This window comes from Hyperolius riggenbachi, chromosome 4 (genome assembly GCF_040937935.1).
Source record: "Hyperolius riggenbachi isolate aHypRig1 chromosome 4, aHypRig1.pri, whole genome shotgun sequence".
Classification (NCBI taxonomy): Eukaryota; Metazoa; Chordata; class Amphibia; order Anura; family Hyperoliidae; genus Hyperolius; species Hyperolius riggenbachi.
In genome coordinates this window covers 50,681,430-50,706,385 of record NC_090649.1, presented here as the reverse complement: position 1 = coordinate 50,706,385, position 24,956 = coordinate 50,681,430, and the positions used below count along the sequence as shown (strand labels likewise).

Genomic DNA, 24,956 nt, shown 5'->3' with positions numbered 1-24,956 from the left:
TCATGCAAACGCTATGCACCTTGGAATAGAGCCAATAAAATGCACTTCAGCCTCGTACACACTATGCAATTTCCCGCCAGATAGATGGGTCGAATAGATCAGGTCCGATCGTTTTTCTGATCGATTTGCATTGAAGTGATCAGAAAATCGATCGGAAATCCGATCGGATCTGTCGAAGATTATCTATCGACCCATCTGTCTGATGGGAAATTGCATGGTGTGTACCAGACTTTTTCTTTTAGGCCACACAGGAGGATGATTTAAGATTCAATGCAGGATTTAATCCAGGCCTTTGCAAGCAATTAAGCAGCATCAAGAGTCAGGAAGTGATGGAGGAGATAAAGATGACAAGAAGAGGTTAGGAAATGAATAATTGGCATGAATGAGAGTTTAACATCCAATATTACCCCTTAAGCAACCTGCTTGAGAAGCCAAGTTTTTAGAGGATCTTATCAAGCTTTAATATAATTTCAGGCAGAGAAACCTGTACCATTGATAGAACTTGCCATTTACCAGGTACTCAATGACAGCAGGTAGATTCTGAAAAGTGGTGTGCCGTACGAATCTACTCATTGTGCATCTCCATAGCGAACGTCAAAGGGGATGTAGCTCAGTGGTAGAGCGCATGCTTTGCATGTATGAGGCCCCGGGTTCAATCCCCGGCATCTCCAGCTTTTCTTCTACAAACTGCTAAGGCCCCCTTCCGCTACTGGATCCCATACCGGAAGCGCCAATGTTTCCTGCTGCAGATGCTTAGTGAGGTGTCAACAATTCTGACTTTAATGCAAACTCTTATTGTTCGTGAAATAAAAGGTTCCACCTATTTTGTGGGAAAAAAATTGTCCCTTAGCCAAATGCGGATATACTGAAAAATTTTAAAAATGATCCGTAACATCACTTTCCAACCTAAACAGCTGCTAATTACCATTTTCTGCTGTAGGAGATAAAGGCCTGCTGAGGTACCACGACGCTGCTGACAGCATTGGGGGATGTAGCTCAGAGGTAGAGCGCATGCTTCGCATGTATGAGGCCCCGGGTTCAATCCCCGGCATCTCCAGCTTTTCTTCTACAAACTGCAAAGTCCCCCTTGCGCTAATGGATGCCATACCGGAAGCGCCAATGTTTCCTGTTACAGATGCTTAGTGAGGTGTCAATATTTCTGACTTTCATGCAAACGCTATGCACCTTGGAATAGAGCCAATAAAATGCACTTCAGCCTCGTACACACTATGCAATTTCCCGCCAGATAGATGGGTCGAATAGATCAGGTCCGATCTGATTGCCGATCGTTTTTCTGATCGATGTGCATTGAAGTGATCAGAAAATCGATCGGAAATCCGATCGGATCTGTCGAAGATTATCTATCGACCCATCTGTCTGATGGGAAATTGCATGGTGTGTACCAGACTTTTTCTTTTAGGCCACACAGGAGGATGATTTAAGATTCAATGCAGGATTTAATCCAGGCCTTTGCAAGCAATTAAGCAGCATCAAGAGTCAGGAAGTGATGGAGGAGATAAAGATGACAAGAAGAGGTTAGGAAATGAATGATTGGCATGAATGAGAGTTTAACATCCAATATTACCCCTTAAGCAACCTGCTTGAGAAGCCAAGTTTTTAGAGGATCTTATCAAGCTTTAATATAATTTCAGGCAGAGAAACCTGTACCATTGATAGAACTTGCCATTTACCAGGTACTCAATGACAGCAGGTAGATTCTGAAAAGTGGTGTGCCGTACGAATCTACTCATTGTGCATCTCCATAGCGAACGTCAAAGGGGATGTAGCTCAGTGGTAGAGCGCATGCTTTGCATGTATGAGGCCCCGGGTTCAATCCCCGGCATCTCCAGCTTTTCTTCTACAAACTGCTAAGGCCCCCTTCCGCTACTGGATCCCATACCGGAAGCGCCAATGTTTCCTGCTGCAGATGCTTAGTGAGGTGTCAACAATTCTGACTTTAATGCAAACTCTTATTGTTCGTGAAATAAAAGGTTCCACTTATTTTGTGGGAAAAAAATTGTCCCTTAGCCAAATGCGGATATACTGAAAAATTTTAAAAATGATCCGTAACATCACTTTCCAACTTAAACAGCTGCTAATTACCATTTTCTGCTGTAGGAGATAAAGGCCTGCTGAGGTACCACGACGCTGCTGACAGCATTGGGGGATGTAGCTCAGAGGTAGAGCGCATGCTTCGCATGTATGAGGCCCTGGGTTCAATCCCCGGCATCTCCAGCTTTTCTTCTACAAACTGCAAAGTCCCCCTTGCGCTAATGGATCCCATACCGGAAGCGCCAATGTTTCCTGTTACAGATGCTTAGTGAGGTGTCAATATTTCTGACTTTCATGCAAACGCTATGCACCTTGGAATAGAGCCAATAAAATGCACTTCAGCCTCGTACACACTATGCAATTTCCCGCCAGATAGATGGGTCGAATAGATCAGGTCCGATCTGATTTCCGATCGTTTTTCTGATCGATTTGCATTGAAGTGATCAGAAAATCGATCGGAAATCCGATCGGATCTGTCGAAGATTATCTATCGACCCATCTGTCTGATGGGAAATTGCATGGTGTGTACCAGACTTTTTCTTTTAGGCCACACAGGAGGATGATTTAAGATTCAATGCAGGATTTAATCCAGGCCTTTGCAAGCAATTAAGCAGCATCAAGAGTCAGGAAGTGATGGAGGAGATAAAGATGACAAGAAGAGGTTAGGAAATGAATGATTGGCATGAATGAGAGTTTAACATCCAATATTACCCCTTAAGCAACCTGCTTGAGAAGCCAAGTTTTTAGAGGATCTTATCAAGCTTTAATATAATTTCAGGCAGAGAAACCTGTACCATTGATAGAACTTGCCATTTACCAGGTACTCAATGACAGCAGGTAGATTCTGAAAAGTGGTGTGCCGTACGAATCTACTCATTGTGCATCTCCATAGCGGACGTCAAAGGGGATGTAGCTCAGTGGTAGAGCGCATGCTTTGCATGTATGAGGCCCCGGGTTCAATCCCTGGCATCTCCAGCTTTTCTTCTACAAACTGCTAAGGCCCCCTTCCGCTACTGGATCCCATACCGGAAGCGCCAATGTTTCCTGCTGCAGATGCTTAGTGAGGTGTCAACAATTCTGACTTTAATGCAAACTCTTATTGTTCGTGAAATAAAAGGTTCCACCTATTTTGTGGGAAAAAAATTGTCCCTTAGCCAAATGCGGATATACTGAAAAATTTTAAAAATGATCCGTAACATCACTTTCCAACTTAAACAGCTGCTAATTACCATTTTCTGCTGTAGGAGATAAAGGCCTGCTGAGGTACCACGACGCTGCTGACAGCATTGGGGGATGTAGCTCAGAGGTAGAGCGCATGCTTCGCATGTATGAGGCCCCGGGTACAATCCCCGGCATCTCCAGCTTTTCTTCTACAAACTGCAAAGTCCCCCTTGCGCTAATGGATCCCATACCGGAAGCGCCAATGTTTCCTGTTACAGATGCTTAGTGAGGTGTCAATATTTCTGACTTTCATGCAAACGCTATGCACCTTGGAATAGAGCCAATAAAATGCACTTCAGCCTCGTACACACTATGCAATTTCCCGCCAGATAGATGGGTCGAATAGATCAGGTCCGATCTGATTGCCGATCGTTTTTCTGATTGATTTGCATTGAAGTGATCAGAAAATCGATCGGAAATCCGATCGGATCTGTCGAAGATTATCTATCGACCCATCTGTCTGATGGGAAATTGCATGGTGTGTACCAGACTTTTTCTTTTAGGCCACACAGGAGGATGATTTAAGATTCAATGCAGGATTTAATCCAGGCCTTTGCAAGCAATTAAGCAGCATCAAGAGTCAGGAAGTGATGGAGGAGATAAAGATGACAAGAAGAGGTTAGGAAATGAATGATTGGCATGAATGAGAGTTTAACATCCAATATTACCCCTTAAGCAACCTGCTTGAGAAGCCAAGTTTTTAGAGGATCTTATCAAGCTTTAATATAATTTCAGGCAGAGAAACCTGTACCATTGATAGAACTTGCCATTTACCCGGTACTCAATGACAGCAGGTAGATTCTGAAAAGTGGTGTGCCGTACGAATCTACTCATTGTGCATCTCCATAGCGAACGTCAAAGGGGATGTAGCTCAGTGGTAGAGCGCATGCTTTGCATGTATGAGGCCCCGGGTTCAATCCCCGGCATCTCCAGCTTTTCTTCTACTAACTGCTAAGGCCCCCTTCCGCTACTGGATCCCATACCGGAAGCGCCAATGTTTCCTGCTGCAGATGCTTAGTGAGGTGTCAACAATTCTGACTTTAATGCAAACTCTTATTGTTCGTGAAATGAAAGGTTCCACCTATTTTGTGGAAAAAAAATTGTCCCTTAGCCAAATGCGGATATACTGAAAAATTTAAAAAATGATCCGTAACATCACTTTCCAACTTAAACAGCTGCTAATTACCATTTTCTGCTGTAGGAGATAAAGGCCTGCTGAGGTACCACGACACTGCTGACAGCATTGGGGGATGTAGCTCAGAGGTAGAGCGCATGCTTTGCATGTATGAGGCCCCGGGTTCAATCCCTGGCATCTCCAGCTTTTCTTCTACAAACTGCAAAGTCCCCCTTGCGCTAATGGATCCCATACCGGAAGCGCCAATGTTTCCTGTTACAGATGCTGAGTGAGGTGTCAATATTTCTGACTTTCATGCCAACGCTATGCACCTTGGAATAGAGCCAATAAAATGCACTTCAGCCTCGTACACACTATGCAATTTCCCGCCAGATAGATGGGTCGAATAGATCAGGTCCGATCTGATTGCCGATCGTTTTTCTGATCGATTTGCATTGAAGTGATCAGAAAATCGATCGGAAATCCGATCGGATCTGTCGAAGATTATCTATCGACCCATCTGTCTGATGGGAAATTGCATGGTGTGTACCAGACTTTTTCTTTTAGGCCACACAGGAGGATGATTTAAGATTCAATGCAGGATTTAATCCAGGCCTTTGCAAGCAATTAAGCAGCATCAAGAGTCAGGAAGTGATGGAGGAGATAAAGATGACAAGAAGAGGTTAGGAAATGAATGATTGGCATGAATGAGAGTTTAACATCCAATATTACCCCTTAAGCAACCTGCTTGAGAAGCCAAGTTTTTAGAGGATCTTATCAAGCTTTAATATAATTTCAGGCAGAGAAACCTGTACCATTGATAGAACTTGCCATTTACCAGGTACTCAATGACAGCAGGTAGATTCTGAAAAGTGGTGTGCCGTACGAATCTACTCATTGTGCATCTCCATAGCGAACGTCAAAGGGGATGTAGCTCAGTGGTAGAGCGCATGCTTTGCATGTATGAGGCCCTGGGTTCAATCCCCGGCATCTCCAGCTTTTCTTCTACTAACTGCTAAGGCCCCCTTCCGCTACTGGATCCCATACCGGAAGCGCCAATGTTTCCTGCTGCAGATGCTTAGTGAGGTGTCAACAATTCTGACTTTAATGCAAACTCTTATTGTTCGTGAAATGAAAGGTTCCACCTATTTTGTGGGAAAAAAAATTGTCCCTTAGCCAAATGCGGATATACTGAAAAATTTTAAAAATGATCCGTAACATCACTTTCCAACTTAAACAGCTGCTAATTACCATTTTCTGCTGTAGGAGATAAAGGCCTGCTGAGGTACCACGACACTGCTGACAGCATTGGGGGATGTAGCTCAGAGGTAGAGCGCATGCTTCGCATGTATGAGGCCCCGGGTTCAATCCCTGGCATCTCCAGCTTTTCTTCTACAAACTGCAAAGTCCCCCTTGCGCTAATGGATCCCATACCGGAAGCGCCAATGTTTCCTGTTACAGATGCTTAGTGAGGTGTCAATATTTCTGACTTTCATGCAAACGCTATGCACCTTGGAATAGAGCCAATAAAATGCACTTCAGCCTCGTACACACTATGCAATTTCCCGCCAGATAGATGGGTCGAATAGATCAGGTCCGATCTGATTGCCGATCGTTTTTCTGATCGATTTGCATTGAAGTGATCAGAAAATCGATCGAAAATCCGATCGGATCTGTCGAAGATTATCTATCGACCCATCTGTCTGATGGGAAATTGCATGGTGTGTACCAGACTTTTTCTTTTAGGCCACACAGGAGGATGATTTAAGATTCAATGCAGGATTTAATCCAGGCCTTTGCAAGCAATTAAGCAGCATCAAGAGTCAGGAAGTGATGGAGGAGATAAAGATGACAAGAAGAGGTTAGGAAATGAATGATTGGCATGAATGAGAGTTTAACATCCAATATTACCCCTTAAGCAACCTGCTTGAGAAGCCAAGTTTTTAGAGGATCTTATCAAGCTTTAATATAATTTCAGGCAGAGAAACCTGTACCATTGATAGAACTTGCCATTTACCAGGTACTCAATGACAGCAGGTAGATTCTGAAAAGTGGTGTGCCGTACGAATCTACTCATTGTGCATCTCCATAGCGAACGTCAAAGGGGATGTAGCTCGGTGGTAGAGCGCATGCTTTGCATGTATGAGGCCCCGGGTTCAATCCCCGGCATCTCCAGCTTTTCTTCTACTAACTGCTAAGGCCCCCTTCCGCTACTGGATCCCATACCGGAAGCGCCAATGTTTCCTGCTGCAGATGCTTAGTGAGGTGTCAACAATTCTGACTTTAATGCAAACTCTTATTGTTCGTGAAATGAAAGGTTCCACCTATTTTGTGGAAAAAAAATTGTCCCTTAGCCAAATGCGGATATACTGAAAAATTTAAAAAATGATCCGTAACATCACTTTCCAACTTAAACAGCTGCTAATTACCATTTTCTGCTGTAGGAGATAAAGGCCTGCTGAGGTACCACGACACTGCTGACAGCATTGGGGGATGTAGCTCAGAGGTAGAGCGCATGCTTTGCATGTATGAGGCCCCGGGTTCAATCCCTGGCATCTCCAGCTTTTCTTCTACAAACTGCAAAGTCCCCCTTGCGCTAATGGATCCCATACCGGAAGCGCCAATGTTTCCTGTTACAGATGCTGAGTGAGGTGTCAATATTTCTGACTTTCATGCAAACGCTATGCACCTTGGAATAGAGCCAATAAAATGCACTTCAGCCTCGTACACACTATGCAATTTCCCGCCAGATAGATGGGTCGAATAGATCAGGTCCGATCTGATTGCCGATCGTTTTTCTGATCGATTTGCATTGAAGTGATCAGAAAATCGATCGGAAATCCGATCGGATCTGTCGAAGATTATCTATCGACCCATCTGTCTGATGGGAAATTGCATGGTGTGTACCAGACTTTTTCTTTTAGGCCACACAGGAGGATGATTTAAGATTCAATGCAGGATTTAATCCAGGCCTTTGCAAGCAATTAAGCAGCATCAAGAGTCAGGAAGTGATGGAGGAGATAAAGATGACAAGAAGAGGTTAGGAAATGAATGATTGGCATGAATGAGAGTTTAACATCCAATATTACCCCTTAAGCAACCTGCTTGAGAAGCCAAGTTTTTAGAGGATCTTATCAAGCTTTAATATAATTTCAGGCAGAGAAACCTGTACCATTGATAGAACTTGCCATTTACCAGGTACTCAATGACAGCAGGTAGATTCTGAAAAGTGGTGTGCCGTACGAATCTACTCATTGTGCATCTCCATAGCGAACGTCAAAGGGGATGTAGCTCAGTGGTAGAGCGCATGCTTTGCATGTATGAGGCCCTGGGTTCAATCCCCGGCATCTCCAGCTTTTCTTCTACTAACTGCTAAGGCCCCCTTCCGCTACTGGATCCCATACCGGAAGCGCCAATGTTTCCTGCTGCAGATGCTTAGTGAGGTGTCAACAATTCTGACTTTAATGCAAACTCTTATTGTTCGTGAAATGAAAGGTTCCACCTATTTTGTGGGAAAAAAAATTGTCCCTTAGCCAAATGCGGATATACTGAAAAATTTTAAAAATGATCCGTAACATCACTTTCCAACTTAAAGGGATACTGTAGGGGGGTCGGGGGAAAATGAGCTGAACTTACCCGGGGCTTCTAATGGTCGCCCGCAGACATTCTGCGCCCGCGCAGCCACTCACCGATGCTCTGGCCCCGCCTCCGGTTCACTTCTGGAATTTCTGACTTTAAAGTCAGAAAACCACTGCGCCTGCGTTGCCGTGTCCTCGATCCCGCTGATGTCATCAAGAGCGCACAGCGCAGGCCCAGTATGGTCTGTGTCTGCGCAGTACACTCCTGGTGACTTCAGCGGGAGCGAGGACACGGCAACGCAGGCGCAGTGGTTTTCTGACTTTAAAGTCAGAAATTCCAGAAGTGAACTGGAGGCGGGACCGGAGCATCGGTGAGTGGCTGCACGGACACAGGATGTCTGCGGGGGACCATTAGAAGCCCCGGGTAAGTTCAGCTCATTTTCCCCCGACCCCCCTACAGTATCCCTTTAAACAGCTGCTAATTACCATTTTCTGCTGTAGGAGATAAAGGCCTGCTGAGGTACCACGACACTGCTGACAGCATTGGGGGATGTAGCTCAGAGGTAGAGCGCATGCTTCGCATGTATGAGGCCCCGGGTTCAATCCCTGGCATCTCCAGCTTTTCTTCTACAAACTGCAAAGTCCCCCTTGCGCTAATGGATCCCATACCGGAAGCGCCAATGTTTCCTGTTACAGATGCTTAGTGAGGTGTCAATATTTCTGACTTTCATGCAAACGCTATGCACCTTGGAATAGAGCCAATAAAATGCACTTCAGCCTCGTACACACTATGCAATTTCCCGCCAGATAGATGGGTCGAATAGATCAGGTCCGATCTGATTGCCGATCGTTTTTCTGATCGATTTGCATTGAAGTGATCAGAAAATCGATCGGAAATCCGATCGGATCTGTCGAAGATTATCTATCGACCCATCTGTCTGATGGGAAATTGCATGGTGTGTACCAGACTTTTTCTTTTAGGCCACACAGGAGGATGATTTAAGATTCAATGCAGGATTTAATCCAGGCCTTTGCAAGCAATTAAGCAGCATCAAGAGTCAGGAAGTGATGGAGGAGATAAAGATGACAAGAAGAGGTTAGGAAATGAATGATTGGCATGAATGAGAGTTTAACATCCAATATTACCCCTTAAGCAACCTGCTTGAGAAGCCAAGTTTTTAGAGGATCTTATCAAGCTTTAATATAATTTCAGGCAGAGAAACCTGTACCATTGATAGAACTTGCCATTTACCAGGTACTCAATGACAGCAGGTAGATTCTGAAAAGTGGTGTGCCGTACGAATCTACTCATTGTGCATCTCCATAGTGAACGTCAAAGGGGATGTAGCTCAGTGGTAGAGTGCATGCTTTGCATGTATGAGGCCCCGGGTTCAATCCCCGGCATCTCCAGCTTTTCTTCTACAAACTGCTAAGGCCCCCTTCCGCTACTGGATCCCATACCGGAAGCGCCAATGTTTCCTGCTGCAGATGCTTAGTGAGGTGTCAACAATTCTGACTTTAATGCAAACTCTTATTGTTCGTGAAATAAAAGGTTCCACCTATTTTGTGGGAAAAAAATTGTCCCTTAGCCAAATGCGGATATACTGAAAAATTTTAAAAATGATCCGTAACATCACTTTCCAACTTAAACAGCTGCTAATTACCATTTTCTGCTGTAGGAGATAAAGGCCTGCTGAGGTACCACGACGCTGCTGACAGCATTGGGGGATGTAGCTCAGAGGTAGAGCGCATGCTTCGCATGTATGAGGCCCCGGGTTCAATCCCCAGCATCTCCAGCTTTTCTTCTACAAACTGCAAAGTCCCCCTTGCGCTAATGGATGCCATACCGGAAGCGGCAATGTTTCCTGTTACAGATGCTTAGTGAGGTGTCAATATTTCTGACTTTCATGCAAACGCTATGCACCTTGGAATAGAGCCAATAAAATGCACTTCAGCCTCGTACACACTATGCAATTTCCCGCCAGATAGATGGGTCGAATAGATCTGGTCCGATCTGATTGCCGATCGTTTTTCTGATCGATTTGCATTGAAGTGATCAGAAAATCGATCGGAAATCCGATCGGATCTGTCGAAGATTATCTATCGACCCATCTGTCTGATGGGAAATTGCATGGTGTGTACCAGACTTTTTCTTTTAGGCCACACAGGAGGATGATTTAAGATTCAATGCAGGATTTAATCCAGGCCTTTGCAAGCAATTAAGCAGCATCAAGAGTCAGGAAGTGATGGAGGAGATAAAGATGACAAGAAGAGGTTAGGAAATGAATGATTGGCATGAATGAGAGTTTAACATCCAATATTACCCCTTAAGCAACCTGCTTGAGAAGCCAAGTTTTTAGAGGATCTTATCAAGCTTTAATATAATTTCAGGCAGAGAAACCTGTACCATTGATAGAACTTGCCATTTACCAGGTACTCAATGACAGCAGGTAGATTCTGAAAAGTGGTGTGCCGTACGAATCTACTCATTGTGCATCTCCATAGCGAACGTCAAAGGGGATGTAGCTCAGTGGTAGAGCGCATGCTTTGCATGTATGAGGCCCCGGGTTCAATCCCTGGCATCTCCAGCTTTTCTTCTACTAACTGCTAAGGCCCCCTTCCGCTACTGGATCCCATACCGGAAGCGCCAATGTTTCCTGCTGCAGATGCTTAGTGAGGTGTCAACAATTCTGACTTTAATGCAAACTCTTATTGTTCGTGAAATAAAAGGTTCCACCTATTTTGTGGGAAAAAAAATTGTCCCTTAGCCAAATGCGGATATACTGAAAAATTTTAAAAATGATCCGTAACATCACTTTCCAACTTAAACAGCTGCTAATTACCATTTTCTGCTGTAGGAGATAAAGGCCTGCTGAGGTACCACGACACTGCTGACAGCATTGGGGGATGTAGCTCAGAGGTAAAGCGCATGCTTCGCATGTATGAGGCCCCGGGTTCAATCCCTGGCATCTCCAGCTTTTCTTCTACAAACTGCAAAGTCCCCCTTGCGCTAATGGATCCCATACCGGAAGCGCCAATGTTTCCTGTTACAGATGCTTAGTGAGGTGTCAATATTTCTGACTTTCATGCAAACGCTATGCACCTTGGAATAGAGCCAATAAAATGCACTTCAGCCTCGTACACACTATGCAATTTCCCGCCAGATAGATGGGTCGAATAGATCAGGTCCGATCTGATTTCCGATCGTTTTTCTGATCGATTTGCATTGAAGTGATCAGAAAATCGATCGGAAATCCGATCGGATCTGTCGAAGATTATCTATCGACCCATCTGTCTGATGGGAAATTGCATGGTGTGTACCAGACTTTTTCTTTTAGGCCACACAGGAGGATGATTTAAGATTCAATGCAGGATTTAATCCAGGCCTTTGCAAGCAATTAAGCAGCATCAAGAGTCAGGAAGTGATGGAGGAGATAAAGATGACAAGAAGAGGTTAGGAAATGAATGATTGGCATGAATGAGAGTTTAACATCCAATATTACCCCTTAAGCAACCTGCTTGAGAAGCCAAGTTTTTAGAGGATCTTATCAAGCTTTAATATAATTTCAGGCAGAGAAACCTGTACCATTGATAGAACTTGCCATTTACCAGGTACTCAATGACAGCAGGTAGATTCTGAAAAGTGGTGTGCCGTACGAATCTACTCATTGTGCATCTCCATAGCGAACGTCAAAGGGGATGTAGCTCAGTGGTAGAGCGCATGCTTTGCATGTATGAGGCCCCGGGTTCAATCCCCGGCATCTCCAGCTTTTCTTCTACTAACTGCTAAGGCCCCCTTCCGCTACTGGATCCCATACCGGAAGCGCCAATGTTTCCTGCTGCAGATGCTTAGTGAGGTGTCAACAATTCTGACTTTAATGCAAACTCTTATTGTTCGTGAAATGAAAGGTTCCACCTATTTTGTGGAAAAAAAATTGTCCCTTAGCCAAATGCGGATATACTGAAAAATTTAAAAAATGATCCGTAACATCACTTTCCAACTTAAACAGCTGCTAATTACCATTTTCTGCTGTAGGAGATAAAGGCCTGCTGAGGTACCACGACACTGCTGACAGCATTGGGGGATGTAGCTCAGAGGTAGAGCGCATGCTTTGCATGTATGAGGCCCCGGGTTCAATCCCCGGCATCTCCAGCTTTTCTTCTACAAACTGCAAAGTCCCCCTTGCGCTAATGGATCCCATACCGGAAGCGCCAATGTTTCCTGTTACAGATGCTGAGTGAGGTGTCAATATTTCTGACTTTCATGCAAACGCTATGCACCTTGGAATAGAGCCAATAAAATGCACTTCAGCCTCGTACACACTATGCAATTTCCCGCCAGATAGATGGGTCGAATAGATCAGGTCCGATCTGATTGCCGATCGTTTTTCTGATCGATTTGCATTGAAGTGATCAGAAAATCGATCGGAAATCCGATCGGATCTGTCGAAGATTATCTATCGACCCATCTGTCTGATGGGAAATTGCATGGTGTGTACCAGACTTTTTCTTTTAGGCCACACAGGAGGATGATTTAAGATTCAATGCAGGATTTAATCCAGGCCTTTGCAAGCAATTAAGCAGCATCAAGAGTCAGGAAGTGATGGAGGAGATAAAGATGACAAGAAGAGGTTAGGAAATGAATGATTGGCATGAATGAGAGTTTAACATCCAATATTACCCCTTAAGCAACCTGCTTGAGAAGCCAAGTTTTTAGAGGATCTTATCAAGCTTTAATATAATTTCAGGCAGAGAAACCTGTACCATTGATAGAACTTGCCATTTACCAGGTACTCAATGACAGCAGGTAGATTCTGAAAAGTGGTGTGCCGTACGAATCTACTCATTGTGCATCTCCATAGCGAACGTCAAAGGGGATGTAGCTCAGTGGTAGAGCGCATGCTTTGCATGTATGAGGCCCCGGGTTCAATCCCCGGCATCTCCAGCTTTTCTTCTACTAACTGCTAAGGCCCCCTTCCGCTACTGGATCCCATACCGGAAGCGCCAATGTTTCCTGCTGCAGATGCTTAGTGAGGTGTCAACAATTCTGACTTTAATGCAAACTCTTATTGTTCGTGAAATAAAAGGTTCCACCTATTTTGTGGGAAAAAAAATTGTCCCTTAGCCAAATGCGGATATACTGAAAAATTTTAAAAATGATCCGTAACATCACTTTCCAACTTAAACAGCTGCTAATTACCATTTTCTGCTGTAGGAGATAAAGGCCTGCTGAGGTACCACGACACTGCTGACAGCATTGGGGGATGTAGCTCAGAGGTAGAGCGCATGCTTCGCATGTATGAGGCCCCGGGTTCAATCCCTGGCATCTCCAGCTTTTCTTCTACAAACTGCAAAGTCCCCCTTGCGCTAATGGATCCCATACCGGAAGCGCCAATGTTTCCTGTTACAGATGCTTAGTGAGGTGTCAATATTTCTGACTTTCATGCAAACGCTATGCACCTTGGAATAGAGCCAATAAAATGCACTTCAGCCTCGTACACACTATGCAATTTCCCGCCAGATAGATGGGTCGAATAGATCAGGTCCGATCTGATTTCCGATCGTTTTTCTGATCGATTTGCATTGAAGTGATCAGAAAATCGATCGGAAATCCGATCGGATCTGTCGAAGATTATCTATCGACCCATCTGTCTGATGGGAAATTGCATGGTGTGTACCAGACTTTTTCTTTTAGGCCACACAGGAGGATGATTTAAGATTCAATGCAGGATTTAATCCAGGCCTTTGCAAGCAATTAAGCAGCATCAAGAGTCAGGAAGTGATGGAGGAGATAAAGATGACAAGAAGAGGTTAGGAAATGAATGATTGGCATGAATGAGAGTTTACCATCCAATATTACCCCTTAAGCAACCTGCTTGAGAAGCCAAGTTTTTAGAGGATCTTATCAAGCTTTAATATAATTTCAGGCAGAGAAACCTGTACCATTGATAGAACTTGCCATTTACCAGGTACTCAATGACAGCAGGTAGATTCTGAAAAGTGGTGTGCCGTACGAATCTACTCATTGTGCATCTCCATAGCGAACATCAAAGGGGATGTAGCTCAGTGGTAGAGCGCATGCTTTGCATGTATGAGGCCCCGGGTTCAATCCCCGGCATCTCCAGCTTTTCTTCTACTAACTGCTAAGGCCCCCTTCCGCTACTGGATCCCATACCGGAAGCGCCAATGTTTCCTGCTGCAGATGCTTAGTGAGGTGTCAACAATTCTGACTTTAATGCAAACTCTTATTGTTCGTGAAATGAAAGGTTCCACCTATTTTGTGGAAAAAAAATTGTCCCTTAGCCAAATGCGGATATACTGAAAAATTTAAAAAATGATCCGTAACATCACTTTCCAACTTAAACAGCTGCTAATTACCATTTTCTGCTGTAGGAGATAAAGGCCTGCTGAGGTACCACGACACTGCTGACAGCATTGGGGGATGTAGCTCAGAGGTAGAGCGCATGCTTTGCATGTATGAGGCCCCGGGTTCAATCCCCGGCATCTCCAGCTTTTCTTCTACAAACTGCAAAGTCCCCCTTGCGCTAATGGATCCCATACCGGAAGCGCCAATGTTTCCTGTTACAGATGCTGAGTGAGGTGTCAATATTTCTGACTTTCATGCAAACGCTATGCACCTTGGAATAGAGCCAATAAAATGCACTTCAGCCTCGTACACACTATGCAATTTCCCGCCAGATAGATGGGTCGAATAGATCAGGTCCGATCTGATTGCCGATCGTTTTTCTGATCGATTTGCATTGAAGTGATCAGAAAATCGATCGGAAATCCGATCGGATCTGTCGAAGATTATCTATCGACCCATCTGTCTGATGGGAAATTGCATGGTGTGTACCAGACTTTTTCTTTTAGGCCACACAGGAGGATGATTTAAGATTCAATGCAGGATTTAATCCAGGCCTTTGCAAGCAATTAAGCAGCATCAAGAGTCAGGAAGTGATGGAGGAGATAAAGATGACAAGAAGAGGTTAGGAAATGAATGATTGGCATGAATGAGAGTTTAACATCCAATATTACCCCTTAAGCAACCTGCTTGAGAAGCCAAGTTTTTAGAGGATCTTATCAAGCTTTAATATAATTTCAGGCAGAGAAACCTGTACCATTGATAGAACTTGCCATTTACCAGGTACTCAATGACAGCAGGTAGATTCTGAAAAGTGGTGTGCCGTACGAATCTACTCATTGTGCATCTCCATAGCGAACGTCAAAGGGGATGTAGCTCAGTGGTAGAGCGCATGCTTTGCATGTATGAGGCCCCGGGTTCAATCCCCGGCATCTCCAGCTTTTCTTCTACTAACTGCTAAGGCCCCCTTCCGCTACTGGATCCCATACCGGAAGCGCCAATGTTTCCTGCTGCAGATGCTTAGTGAGGTGTCAACAATTCTGACTTTAATGCAAACTCTTATTGTTCGTGAAATGAAAGGTTCCACCTATTTTGTGGGAAAAAAAATTGTCCCTTAGCCAAATGCGGATATACTGAAAAATTTTAAAAATGATCCGTAACATCACTTTCCAACTTAAACAGCTGCTAATTACCATTTTCTGCTGTAGGAGATAAAGGCCTGCTGAGGTACCACGACGCTGCTGACAGCATTGGGGGATGTAGCTCAGAGGTAGAGCGCATGCTTCGCATGTATGAGGCCCCGGGTTCAATCCCTGGCATCTCCAGCTTTTCTTCTACAAACTGCAAAGTCCCCCTTGCGCTAATGGATCCCATACCGGAAGCGCCAATGTTTCCTGTTACAGATGCTTAGTGAGGTGTCAATATTTCTGACTTTCATGCAAACGCTATGCACCTTGGAATAGAGCCAATAAAATGCACTTCAGCCTCGTACACACTATGCAATTTCCCGCCAGATAGATGGGTCGAATAGATCAGGTCCGATCTGATTTCCGATCGTTTTTCTGATCGATTTGCATTGAAGTGATCAGAAAATCGATCGGAAATCCGATCGGATCTGTCGAAGATTATCTATCGACCCATCTGTCTGATGGGAAATTGCATGGTGTGTACCAGACTTTTTCTTTTAGGCCACACAGGAGGATGATTTAAGATTCAATGCAGGATTTAATCCAGGCCTTTGCAAGCAATTAAGCAGCATCAAGAGTCAGGAAGTGATGGAGGAGATAAAGATGACAAGAAGAGGTTAGGAAATGAATGATTGGCATGAATGAGAGTTTAACATCCAATATTACCCCTTAAGCAACCTCCTTGAGAAGCCAAGTTTTTAGAGGATCTTATCAAGCTTTAATATAATTTCAGGCAGAGAAACCTGTACCATTGATAGAACTTGCCATTTACCAGGTACTCAATAACAGCAGGTAGATTCTGAAAAGTGGTGTGCCGTACGAATCTACTCATTGTGCATCTCCATAGCAAACGTCAAAGGGGATGTAGCTCAGTGGTAGAGCGCATGCTTTGCATGTATGAGGCCCCGGGTTCAATCCCCGGCATCTCCAGCTTTTCTTCTACAAACTGCTAAGGCCCCCTTCCGCTACTGGATCCCATACCGGAAGCGCCAATGTTTCCTGCTGCAGATGCTTAGTGAGGTGTCAACAATTCTGACTTTAATGCAAACTCTTATTGTTCGTGAAATGAAAGGTTCCACCTATTTTGTGGGAAAAAAAATTGTCCCTTAGCCAAATGCGGATATACTGAAAAATTTTAAAAATGATCCGTAACATCACTTTCCAACTTAAACAGCTGCTAATTACCATTTTCTGCTGTAGGAGATAAAGGCCTGCTGAGGTACCACGACGCTGCTGACAGCATTGGGGGATGTAGCTCAGAGGTAGAGCGCATGCTTCGCATGTATGAGGCCCCGGGTTCAATCCCTGGCATCTCCAGCTTTTCTTCTACAAACTGCAAAGTCCCCCTTGCGCTAATGGATCCCATACCGGAAGCGCCAATGTTTCCTGTTACAGATGCTTAGTGAGGTGTCAATATTTCTGACTTTCATGCAAACGCTATGCACCTTGGAATAGAGCCAATAAAATGCACTTCAGCCTCGTACACACTATGCAATTTCCCGCCAGATAGATGGGTCGAATAGATCAGGTCCGATCTGATTTCCAAACGTTTTTCTGATCGATTTGCATTGAAGTGATCAGAAAATCGATCGGAAATCCGATCGGATCTGTCGAAGATTATCTATCGACCCATCTGTCTGATGGGAAATTGCATGGTGTGTACCAGACTTTTTCTTTTAGGCCACACAGGAGGATGATTTAAGATTCAATGCAGGATTTAATCCAGGCCTTTGCAAGCAATTAAGCAGCATCAAGAGTCAGGAAGTGATGGAGGAGATAAAGATGACAAGAAGAGGTTAGGAAATGAATGATTGGCATGAATGAGAGTTTAACATCCAATATTACCCCTTAAGCAACCTCCTTGAGAAGCCAAGTTTTTAGAGGATCTTATCAAGCTTTAATATAATTTCAGGCAGAGAAACCTGTACCATTGATAGAACTTGCCATTTACCAGGTACTCAATAACAGCAGGTAGATTCTGAAAAGTGGTGTGCCGTACGAATCTACTCATTGTGCATCTCCATAGCGAACGTCAAAGGGGATGTAGCTCAGTGGTAGAGCGCATGCTTTGCATGTATGAGGCCCCGGGTTCAATCCCCGGCATCTCCAGCTTTTCTTCTACAAACTGCTAAGGCCCCCTTCCGCTACTGGATCCCATACCGGAAGCGCCAATGTTTCCTGCTGCAGATGCTTAGTGAGGTGTCAACAATTCTGACTTTAATGCAAACTCTTATTGTTCGTGAAATAAAAGGTTCCACCTATTTTGTGGGAAAAAAATTGTCCCTTAGCCAAATGCGGATATACTGAAAAATTTTAAAAATGATCCGTAACATCACTTTCCAACTTAAACAGCTGCTAATTACCATTTTCTGCTGTAGGAGATAAAGGCCTGCTGAGGTACCACGACGCTGCTGACAGCATTGGGGGATGTAGCTCAGAGGTAGAGCGCATGCTTCGCATGTATGAGGCCCCGGGTTCAATCCCCGGCATCTCCAGCTTTTCTTCTACAAACTGCAAAGTCCCCCTTGCGCTAATGGATGCCATACCGGAAGCGCCAATGTTTCCTGTTACAGATGCTTAGTGAGGTGTCAATATTTCTGACTTTCATGCAAACGCTATGCACCTTGGAATAGAGCCAATAAAATGCACTTCAGCCTCGTACACACTATGCAATTTCCCGCCAGATAGATGGGTCGAATAGATCAGGTCCGATCTGATTGCCGATCGTTTTTCTGATCGATTTGCATTGAAGTGATCAGAAAATCGATCGGAAATCCGATCGGATCTGTCGAAGATTATCTATCGACCCATCTGTCTGATGGGAAATTGCATGGTGTGTACCAGACTTTTTCTTTTAGGCCACACAGGAGGATGATTTAAGATTCAATGCAGGATTTAATCCAGGCCTTTGCAAGCAATTAAGCAGCATCAAGAGTCAGGAAGTGATGGAGGAGATAAAGATGACAAGAAGAGGTTAGGAAATGAATGATTGGCATGAATGAGAGTTTAACATCCAATATTACCCCTTAAGCAACCTGCTTGAGAAGCCAAGTTTTTAGAGGATCTTATCAAGCTTTAATATAATTTCAGGCAGAGAAACCTGTACCATTGATAGAACTTGCCATTTACCAGGTACTCAATGACAGCAGGTAGATTCTGAAAAGTGGTGTGCCGTACGAATCTACTCATTGTGCATCTCCATAGCGAACGTCAAAGGGGATGTAGCTCAGTGGTAGAGCGCATGCTTTGCATGTATGAGGCCCCGGGTTCAATCCCCGGCATCTCCAGCTTTTCTTCTACAAACTGCTAAGGCCCCCTTCCGCTACTGGATCCCATACCGGAAGCGCCAATGTTTCCTGCTGCAGATGCTTAGTGAGGTGTCAACAATTCTGACTTTAATGCAAACTCTTATTGTTCGTGAAATGAAAGGTTCCACCTATTTTGTGGGAAAAAAATTGTCCCTTAGCCAAATGCGGATATACTGAAAAATTTTAAAAATGATCCGTAACATCACTTTCCAACTTAAACAGCTGCTAATTACCATTTTCTGCTGTAGGAGATAAAGGCCTGCTGAGGTACCACGACACTGCTGACAGCATTGGGGGATGTAGCTCAGAGGTAGAGCGCATGCTTTGCATGTATGAGGCCCCGGGTTCAATCCCTGGCATCTCCAGCTTTTCTTCTACAAACTGCAAAGTCCCCCTTGCGCTAATGGATCCCATACCGGAAGCGCCAATGTTTCCTGTTACAGATGCTGAGTGAGGTGTCAATATTTCTGACTTTCATGCAAACGCTATGCACCTTGGAATAGAGCCAATAAAATGCACTTCAGCCTCGTACACACTATGCAATTTCCCGCCAGATAGATGGGTCGAATAGATCAGGTCCGATCTGATTGCCGATCGTTTTTCTGATCGATTTGCATTGAAGTGATCAGAAAATCGATCGGAAATCCGATCGGATCTGTCGAAGATGATCTATCGACCCATCTGTCTGATGGGAAATTGCATGGTGTGTACCAGACTTTTTCTTTTAGGCCACACAGGAGGATGATTTAAGATTCAATGCAGGATTTAATCCAGGCCTTTGCAAGCAATTAAGCAGCATCAAGAGTCAGGAAGTGATGGAGGAGATAAAGATGACAAGAAGAGGTTAGGAAATGAATGATTGGCATGAATGAGAGTTTAACATCCAATATTACCCCTTAAGCAACCTGCTTGAGAAGCCAAGTTTTTAGAGGATCTTATCAAGCTTTAATATAATTTCAGGCAGAGAAACCTGTACCATTGATAGAACTTGCCATTTACCAGGTACTCAATGACAGCAGGTAGATTCTGAAAAGTGGTGTGCCGTACGAATCTACTCATTGTGCATCTCCATAGCGAACGTCAAAGGGGATGTAGCTCAGTGGTAGAGCGCATGCTTTGCATGTATGAGGCCCCGGGTTCAATCCCCGGCATCTCCAGCTTTTCTTCTACTAACTGCTAAGGCCCCCTTCCGCTACTGGATCCCATACCGGAAGCGCCAATGTTTCCTGCTGCAGATGCTTAGTGAGGTGTCAACAATTCTGACTTTAATGCAAACTCTTATTGTTCGTGAAATAAAAGGTTCCACCTATTTTGTGGGAAAAAAAATTGTCCCTTAGCCAAATGCGGATATACTGAAAAATTTTAAAAATGATCCGTAACATCACTTTCCAACTTAAACAGCTGCTAATTACCATTTTCTGCTGTAGGAGATAAAGGCCTGCTGAGGTACCACGACACTGCTGACAGCATTGGGGGATGTAGCTCAGAGGTAGAGCGCATGCTTCGCATGTATGAGGCCCCGGGTTCAATCCCTGGCATCTCCAGCTTTTCTTCTACAAACTGCAAAGTCCCCCTTGCGCTAATGGATCCCATACCGGAAGCGCCAATGTTTCCTGTTACAGATGCTTAGTGAGGTGTCAATATTTCTGACTTTCATGCAAACGCTATGCACCTTGGAATAGAGCCAATAAAATGCACTTCAGCCTCGTACACACTATGCAATTTCCCGCCAGATAGATGGGTCGAATAGATCAGGTCCGATCTGATTTCCGATCGTTTTTCTGATCGATTTGCATTGAAGTGATCAGAAAATCGATCGGAAATCCGATCGGATCTGTCGAAGATTATCTATCGACCCATCTGTCTGATGGGAAATTGCATGGTGTGTACCAGACTTTTTCTTTTAGGCCACACAGGAGGATGATTTAAGATTCAATGCAGGATTTAATCCAGGCCTTTGCAAGCAATTAAGCAGCATCAAGAGTCAGGAAGTGATGGAGGAGATAAAGATGACAAGAAGAGGTTAGGAAATGAATGATTGGCATGAATGAGAGTTTAACATCCAATATTACCCCTTAAGCAACCTGCTTGAGAAGCCAAGTTTTTAGAGGATCTTATCAAGCTTTAATATAATTTCAGGCAGAGAAACCTGTACCATTGATAGAACTTGCCATTTACCAGGTACTCAATGACAGCAGGTAGATTCTGAAAAGTGGTGTGCCGTACGAATCTACTCATTGTGCATCTCCATAGCGAACATCAAAGGGGATGTAGCTCAGTGGTAGAGCGCATGCTTTGCATGTATGAGGCCCCGGGTTCAATCCCCGGCATCTCCAGCTTTTCTTCTACTAACTGCTAAGGCCCCCTTCCGCTACTGGATCCCATACCGGAAGCGCCAATGTTTCCTGCTGCAGATGCTTAGTGAGGTGTCAACAATTCTGACTTTAATGCAAACTCTTATTGTTCGTGAAATGAAAGGTTCCACCTATTTTGTGGAAAAAAAATTGTCCCTTAGCCAAATGCGGATATACTGAAAAATTTAAAAAATGATCCGTAACATCACTTTCCAACTTAAACAGCTGCTAATTACCATTTTCTGCTGTAGGAGATAAAGGCCTGCTGAGGTACCACGACACTGCTGACAGCATTGGGGGATGTAGCTCAGAGGTAGAGCGCATGCTTTGCATGTATGAGGCCCCGGGTTCAATCCCCGGCATCTCCAGCTTTTCTTCTACAAACTGCAAAGTCCCCCTTGCGCTAATGGATCCCATACCGGAAGCGCCAATGTTTCCTGTTACAGATGCTGAGTGAGGTGTCAATATTTCTGACTTTCATGCAAACGCTATGCACCTTGGAATAGAGCCAATAAAATGCACTTCAGCCTCGTACACACTATGCAATTTCCCGCCAGATAGATGGGTCGAATAGATCAGGTCCGATCTGATTGCCGATCGTTTTTCTGATCGATTTGCATTGAAGTGATCAGAAAATCGATCGGAAATCCGATCGGATCTGTCGAAGATTATCTATCGACCCATCTGTCTGATGGGAAATTGCATGGTGTGTACCAGACTTTTTCTTTTAGGCCACACAGGAGGATGATTTAAGATTCAATGCAGGATTTAATCCAGGCCTTTGCAAGCAATTAAGCAGCATCAAGAGTCAGGAAGTGATGGAGGAGATAAAGATGACAAGAAGAGGTTAGGAAATGAATGATTGGCATGAATGAGAGTTTAACATCCAATATTACCCCTTAAGCAACCTGCTTGAGAAGCCAAGTTTTTAGAGGATCTTATCAAGCTTTAATATAATTTCAGGCAGAGAAACCTGTACCATTGATAGAACTTGCCATTTACCAGGTACTCAATGACAGCAGGTAGATTCTGAAAAGTGGTGTGCCGTACGAATCTACTCATTGTGCATCTCCATAGCGAACGTCAAAGGGGATGTAGCTCAGTGGTAGAGCGCATGCTTTGCATGTATGAGGCCCCGGGTTCAATCCCCGGCATCTCCAGCTTTTCTTCTACTAACTGCTAAGGCCCCCTTCCGCTACTGGATCCCATACCGGAAGCGCCAATGTTTCCTGCTGCAGATGCTTAGTGAGGTGTCAACAATTCTGACTTTAATGCAAACTCTTATTGTTCGTGAAATGAAAGGTTCCACCTATTTTGTGGGAAAAAAAATTGTCCCTTAGCCAAATGCGGATATACTGAAAAATTTTAAAAATGATCCGTAACATCACTTTCCAACTTAAACAGCTGCTAATTACCATTTTCTGCTGTAGGAGATAAAGGCCTGCTGAGGTACCACGACGCTGCTGACAGCATTGGGGGATGTAGCTCAGAGGTAGAGCGCATGCTTCGCATGTATGAGGCCCCGGGTTCAATCCCTGGCATCTCCAGCTTTTCTTCTACAAACTGCAAAGTCCCCCTTGCGCTAATGGATCCCATACCGGAAGCGCCAATGTTTCCTGTTACAGATGCTTAGTGAGGTGTCAATATTTCTGACTTTCATGCAAACGCTATGCACCTTGGAATAGAGCCAATAAAATGCACTTCAGCCTCGTACACACTATGCAATTTCCCGCCAGATAGATGGGTCGAATAGATCAGGTCCGATCTGATTTCCGATCGTTTTTCTGATCGATTTGCATTGAAGTGATCAGAAAATCGATCGGAAATCCGATCGGATCTGTCGAAGATTATCTATCGACCCATCTGTCTGATGGGAAATTGCATGGTGTGTACCAGACTTTTTCTTTTAGGCCACACAGGAGGATGATTTAAGATTCAATGCAGGATTTAATCCAGGCCTTTGCAAGCAATTAAGCAGCATCAAGAGTCAGGAAGTGATGGAGGAGATAAAGATGACAAGAAGAGGTTAGGAAATGAATGATTGGCATGAATGAGAGTTTAACATCCAATATTACCCCTTAAGCAACCTCCTTGAGAAGCCAAGTTTTTAGAGGATCTTATCAAGCTTTAATATAATTTCAGGCAGAGAAACCTGTACCATTGATAGAACTTGCCATTTACCAGGTACTCAATAACAGCAGGTAGATTCTGAAAAGTGGTGTGCCGTACGAATCTACTCATTGTGCATCTCCATAGCGAACGTCAAAGGGGATGTAGCTCAGTGGTAGAGCGCATGCTTTGCATGTATGAGGCCCCGGGTTCAATCCCCGGCATCTCCAGCTTTTCTTCTACAAACTGCTAAGGCCCCCTTCCGCTACTGGATCCCATACCGGAAGCGCCAATGTTTCCTGCTGCAGATGCTTAGTGAGGTGTCAACAATTCTGACTTTAATGCAAACTCTTATTGTTCGTGAAATGAAAGGTTCCACCTATTTTGTGGGAAAAAAAATTGTCCCTTAGCCAAATGCGGATATACTGAAAAATTTTAAAAATGATCCGTAACATCACTTTCCAACTTAAACAGCTGCTAATTACCATTTTCTGCTGTAGGAGATAAAGGCCTGCTGAGGTACCACGACGCTGCTGACAGCATTGGGGGATGTAGCTCAGAGGTAGAGCGCATGCTTCGCATGTATGAGGCCCCGGGTTCAATCCCTGGCATCTCCAGCTTTTCTTCTACAAACTGCAAAGTCCCCCTTGCGCTAATGGATCCCATACCGGAAGCGCCAATGTTTCCTGTTACAGATGCTTAGTGAGGTGTCAATATTTCTGACTTTCATGCAAACGCTATGCACCTTGGAATAGAGCCAATAAAATGCACTTCAGCCTCGTACACACTATGCAATTTCCCGCCAGATAGATGGGTCGAATAGATCAGGTCCGATCTGATTTCCGATCGTTTTTCTGATCGATTTGCATTGAAGTGATCAGAAAATCGATCGGAAATCCGATCGGATCTGTCGAAGATTATCTATCGACCCATCTGTCTGATGGGAAATTGCATGGTGTGTACCAGACTTTTTCTTTTAGGCCACACAGGAGGATGATTTAAGATTCAATGCAGGATTTAATCCAGGCCTTTGCAAGCAATTAAGCAGCATCAAGAGTCAGGAAGTGATGGAGGAGATAAAGATGACAAGAAGAGGTTAGGAAATGAATGATTGGCATGAATGAGAGTTTAACATCCAATATTACCCCTTAAGCAACCTCCTTGAGAAGCCAAGTTTTTAGAGGATCTTATCAAGCTTTAATATAATTTCAGGCAGAGAAACCTGTACCATTGATAGAACTTGCCATTTACCAGGTACTCAATAACAGCAGGTAGATTCTGAAAAGTGGTGTGCCGTACGAATCTACTCATTGTGCATCTCCATAGCGAACGTCAAAGGGGATGTAGCTCAGTGGTAGAGCGCATGCTTTGCATGTATGAGGCCCCGGGTTCAATCCCCGGCATCTCCAGCTTTTCTTCTACAAACTGCTAAGGCCCCCTTCCGCTACTGGATCCCATACCGGAAGCGCCAATGTTTCCTGCTGCAGATGCTTAGTGAGGTGTCAACAATTCTGACTTTAATGCAAACTCTTATTGTTCGTGAAATAAAAGGTTCCACCTATTTTGTGGGAAAAAAATTGTCCCTTAGCCAAATGCGGATATACTGAAAAATTTTAAAAATGATCCGTAACATCACTTTCCAACTTAAACAGCTGCTAATTACCATTTT

At 44.2% G+C, this 24,956-nt stretch overlaps 41 non-coding genes across 41 annotated transcripts; all 41 read left to right on the top strand.

The window, feature by feature from the left end:
* Positions 1-599: 599 nt before the first annotated feature.
* TRNAA-UGC (transfer RNA alanine (anticodon UGC)) lies at positions 600-671 on the top strand. Its single transcript has one exon. It is a non-coding gene; the product is annotated as a tRNA-Ala (tRNA).
* Positions 672-985: 314 nt separating this feature from the next.
* Positions 986-1,057, top strand: TRNAA-CGC (transfer RNA alanine (anticodon CGC)). The gene has a single exon. It is a non-coding gene; the product is annotated as a tRNA-Ala (tRNA).
* A 720-nt stretch (positions 1,058-1,777) lies between these two features.
* TRNAA-UGC (transfer RNA alanine (anticodon UGC)) lies at positions 1,778-1,849 on the top strand. The gene has a single exon. It is a non-coding gene; the product is annotated as a tRNA-Ala (tRNA).
* Positions 1,850-2,163: 314 nt separating this feature from the next.
* On the top strand, positions 2,164-2,235 carry TRNAA-CGC (transfer RNA alanine (anticodon CGC)). Its single transcript has one exon. It is a non-coding gene; the product is annotated as a tRNA-Ala (tRNA).
* Positions 2,236-2,955: 720 nt separating this feature from the next.
* TRNAA-UGC (transfer RNA alanine (anticodon UGC)) lies at positions 2,956-3,027 on the top strand. The gene has a single exon. It is a non-coding gene; the product is annotated as a tRNA-Ala (tRNA).
* Positions 3,028-3,341: 314 nt separating this feature from the next.
* TRNAA-CGC (transfer RNA alanine (anticodon CGC)) lies at positions 3,342-3,413 on the top strand. The gene has a single exon. It is a non-coding gene; the product is annotated as a tRNA-Ala (tRNA).
* Positions 3,414-4,133: 720 nt separating this feature from the next.
* On the top strand, positions 4,134-4,205 carry TRNAA-UGC (transfer RNA alanine (anticodon UGC)). Its single transcript has one exon. It is a non-coding gene; the product is annotated as a tRNA-Ala (tRNA).
* Positions 4,206-4,519: 314 nt separating this feature from the next.
* Positions 4,520-4,591, top strand: TRNAA-UGC (transfer RNA alanine (anticodon UGC)). The gene has a single exon. It is a non-coding gene; the product is annotated as a tRNA-Ala (tRNA).
* Positions 4,592-5,311: 720 nt separating this feature from the next.
* On the top strand, positions 5,312-5,383 carry TRNAA-UGC (transfer RNA alanine (anticodon UGC)). Its single transcript has one exon. It is a non-coding gene; the product is annotated as a tRNA-Ala (tRNA).
* A 315-nt stretch (positions 5,384-5,698) lies between these two features.
* On the top strand, positions 5,699-5,770 carry TRNAA-CGC (transfer RNA alanine (anticodon CGC)). The gene has a single exon. It is a non-coding gene; the product is annotated as a tRNA-Ala (tRNA).
* A 720-nt stretch (positions 5,771-6,490) lies between these two features.
* Positions 6,491-6,562, top strand: TRNAA-UGC (transfer RNA alanine (anticodon UGC)). Its single transcript has one exon. It is a non-coding gene; the product is annotated as a tRNA-Ala (tRNA).
* Positions 6,563-6,876: 314 nt separating this feature from the next.
* On the top strand, positions 6,877-6,948 carry TRNAA-UGC (transfer RNA alanine (anticodon UGC)). Its single transcript has one exon. It is a non-coding gene; the product is annotated as a tRNA-Ala (tRNA).
* Positions 6,949-7,668: 720 nt separating this feature from the next.
* TRNAA-UGC (transfer RNA alanine (anticodon UGC)) lies at positions 7,669-7,740 on the top strand. Its single transcript has one exon. It is a non-coding gene; the product is annotated as a tRNA-Ala (tRNA).
* Positions 7,741-8,511: 771 nt separating this feature from the next.
* Positions 8,512-8,583, top strand: TRNAA-CGC (transfer RNA alanine (anticodon CGC)). The gene has a single exon. It is a non-coding gene; the product is annotated as a tRNA-Ala (tRNA).
* Positions 8,584-9,303: 720 nt separating this feature from the next.
* Positions 9,304-9,375, top strand: TRNAA-UGC (transfer RNA alanine (anticodon UGC)). Its single transcript has one exon. It is a non-coding gene; the product is annotated as a tRNA-Ala (tRNA).
* A 314-nt stretch (positions 9,376-9,689) lies between these two features.
* Positions 9,690-9,761, top strand: TRNAA-CGC (transfer RNA alanine (anticodon CGC)). The gene has a single exon. It is a non-coding gene; the product is annotated as a tRNA-Ala (tRNA).
* A 720-nt stretch (positions 9,762-10,481) lies between these two features.
* TRNAA-UGC (transfer RNA alanine (anticodon UGC)) lies at positions 10,482-10,553 on the top strand. The gene has a single exon. It is a non-coding gene; the product is annotated as a tRNA-Ala (tRNA).
* A 315-nt stretch (positions 10,554-10,868) lies between these two features.
* Positions 10,869-10,940, top strand: TRNAA-CGC (transfer RNA alanine (anticodon CGC)). Its single transcript has one exon. It is a non-coding gene; the product is annotated as a tRNA-Ala (tRNA).
* Positions 10,941-11,660: 720 nt separating this feature from the next.
* TRNAA-UGC (transfer RNA alanine (anticodon UGC)) lies at positions 11,661-11,732 on the top strand. Its single transcript has one exon. It is a non-coding gene; the product is annotated as a tRNA-Ala (tRNA).
* A 314-nt stretch (positions 11,733-12,046) lies between these two features.
* On the top strand, positions 12,047-12,118 carry TRNAA-UGC (transfer RNA alanine (anticodon UGC)). The gene has a single exon. It is a non-coding gene; the product is annotated as a tRNA-Ala (tRNA).
* A 720-nt stretch (positions 12,119-12,838) lies between these two features.
* Positions 12,839-12,910, top strand: TRNAA-UGC (transfer RNA alanine (anticodon UGC)). Its single transcript has one exon. It is a non-coding gene; the product is annotated as a tRNA-Ala (tRNA).
* A 315-nt stretch (positions 12,911-13,225) lies between these two features.
* Positions 13,226-13,297, top strand: TRNAA-CGC (transfer RNA alanine (anticodon CGC)). The gene has a single exon. It is a non-coding gene; the product is annotated as a tRNA-Ala (tRNA).
* Positions 13,298-14,017: 720 nt separating this feature from the next.
* Positions 14,018-14,089, top strand: TRNAA-UGC (transfer RNA alanine (anticodon UGC)). Its single transcript has one exon. It is a non-coding gene; the product is annotated as a tRNA-Ala (tRNA).
* Positions 14,090-14,403: 314 nt separating this feature from the next.
* Positions 14,404-14,475, top strand: TRNAA-UGC (transfer RNA alanine (anticodon UGC)). Its single transcript has one exon. It is a non-coding gene; the product is annotated as a tRNA-Ala (tRNA).
* Positions 14,476-15,195: 720 nt separating this feature from the next.
* TRNAA-UGC (transfer RNA alanine (anticodon UGC)) lies at positions 15,196-15,267 on the top strand. Its single transcript has one exon. It is a non-coding gene; the product is annotated as a tRNA-Ala (tRNA).
* A 315-nt stretch (positions 15,268-15,582) lies between these two features.
* Positions 15,583-15,654, top strand: TRNAA-CGC (transfer RNA alanine (anticodon CGC)). Its single transcript has one exon. It is a non-coding gene; the product is annotated as a tRNA-Ala (tRNA).
* A 720-nt stretch (positions 15,655-16,374) lies between these two features.
* On the top strand, positions 16,375-16,446 carry TRNAA-UGC (transfer RNA alanine (anticodon UGC)). Its single transcript has one exon. It is a non-coding gene; the product is annotated as a tRNA-Ala (tRNA).
* Positions 16,447-16,761: 315 nt separating this feature from the next.
* Positions 16,762-16,833, top strand: TRNAA-CGC (transfer RNA alanine (anticodon CGC)). The gene has a single exon. It is a non-coding gene; the product is annotated as a tRNA-Ala (tRNA).
* Positions 16,834-17,553: 720 nt separating this feature from the next.
* TRNAA-UGC (transfer RNA alanine (anticodon UGC)) lies at positions 17,554-17,625 on the top strand. The gene has a single exon. It is a non-coding gene; the product is annotated as a tRNA-Ala (tRNA).
* A 314-nt stretch (positions 17,626-17,939) lies between these two features.
* Positions 17,940-18,011, top strand: TRNAA-CGC (transfer RNA alanine (anticodon CGC)). The gene has a single exon. It is a non-coding gene; the product is annotated as a tRNA-Ala (tRNA).
* Positions 18,012-18,731: 720 nt separating this feature from the next.
* On the top strand, positions 18,732-18,803 carry TRNAA-UGC (transfer RNA alanine (anticodon UGC)). Its single transcript has one exon. It is a non-coding gene; the product is annotated as a tRNA-Ala (tRNA).
* A 314-nt stretch (positions 18,804-19,117) lies between these two features.
* Positions 19,118-19,189, top strand: TRNAA-UGC (transfer RNA alanine (anticodon UGC)). Its single transcript has one exon. It is a non-coding gene; the product is annotated as a tRNA-Ala (tRNA).
* Positions 19,190-19,909: 720 nt separating this feature from the next.
* On the top strand, positions 19,910-19,981 carry TRNAA-UGC (transfer RNA alanine (anticodon UGC)). Its single transcript has one exon. It is a non-coding gene; the product is annotated as a tRNA-Ala (tRNA).
* Positions 19,982-20,296: 315 nt separating this feature from the next.
* TRNAA-CGC (transfer RNA alanine (anticodon CGC)) lies at positions 20,297-20,368 on the top strand. Its single transcript has one exon. It is a non-coding gene; the product is annotated as a tRNA-Ala (tRNA).
* Positions 20,369-21,088: 720 nt separating this feature from the next.
* Positions 21,089-21,160, top strand: TRNAA-UGC (transfer RNA alanine (anticodon UGC)). Its single transcript has one exon. It is a non-coding gene; the product is annotated as a tRNA-Ala (tRNA).
* A 314-nt stretch (positions 21,161-21,474) lies between these two features.
* Positions 21,475-21,546, top strand: TRNAA-UGC (transfer RNA alanine (anticodon UGC)). The gene has a single exon. It is a non-coding gene; the product is annotated as a tRNA-Ala (tRNA).
* Positions 21,547-22,266: 720 nt separating this feature from the next.
* On the top strand, positions 22,267-22,338 carry TRNAA-UGC (transfer RNA alanine (anticodon UGC)). Its single transcript has one exon. It is a non-coding gene; the product is annotated as a tRNA-Ala (tRNA).
* Positions 22,339-22,653: 315 nt separating this feature from the next.
* TRNAA-CGC (transfer RNA alanine (anticodon CGC)) lies at positions 22,654-22,725 on the top strand. The gene has a single exon. It is a non-coding gene; the product is annotated as a tRNA-Ala (tRNA).
* Positions 22,726-23,445: 720 nt separating this feature from the next.
* Positions 23,446-23,517, top strand: TRNAA-UGC (transfer RNA alanine (anticodon UGC)). The gene has a single exon. It is a non-coding gene; the product is annotated as a tRNA-Ala (tRNA).
* Positions 23,518-23,832: 315 nt separating this feature from the next.
* On the top strand, positions 23,833-23,904 carry TRNAA-CGC (transfer RNA alanine (anticodon CGC)). The gene has a single exon. It is a non-coding gene; the product is annotated as a tRNA-Ala (tRNA).
* A 720-nt stretch (positions 23,905-24,624) lies between these two features.
* TRNAA-UGC (transfer RNA alanine (anticodon UGC)) lies at positions 24,625-24,696 on the top strand. The gene has a single exon. It is a non-coding gene; the product is annotated as a tRNA-Ala (tRNA).
* The last annotated feature ends 260 nt before the right edge of the window (positions 24,697-24,956 follow it).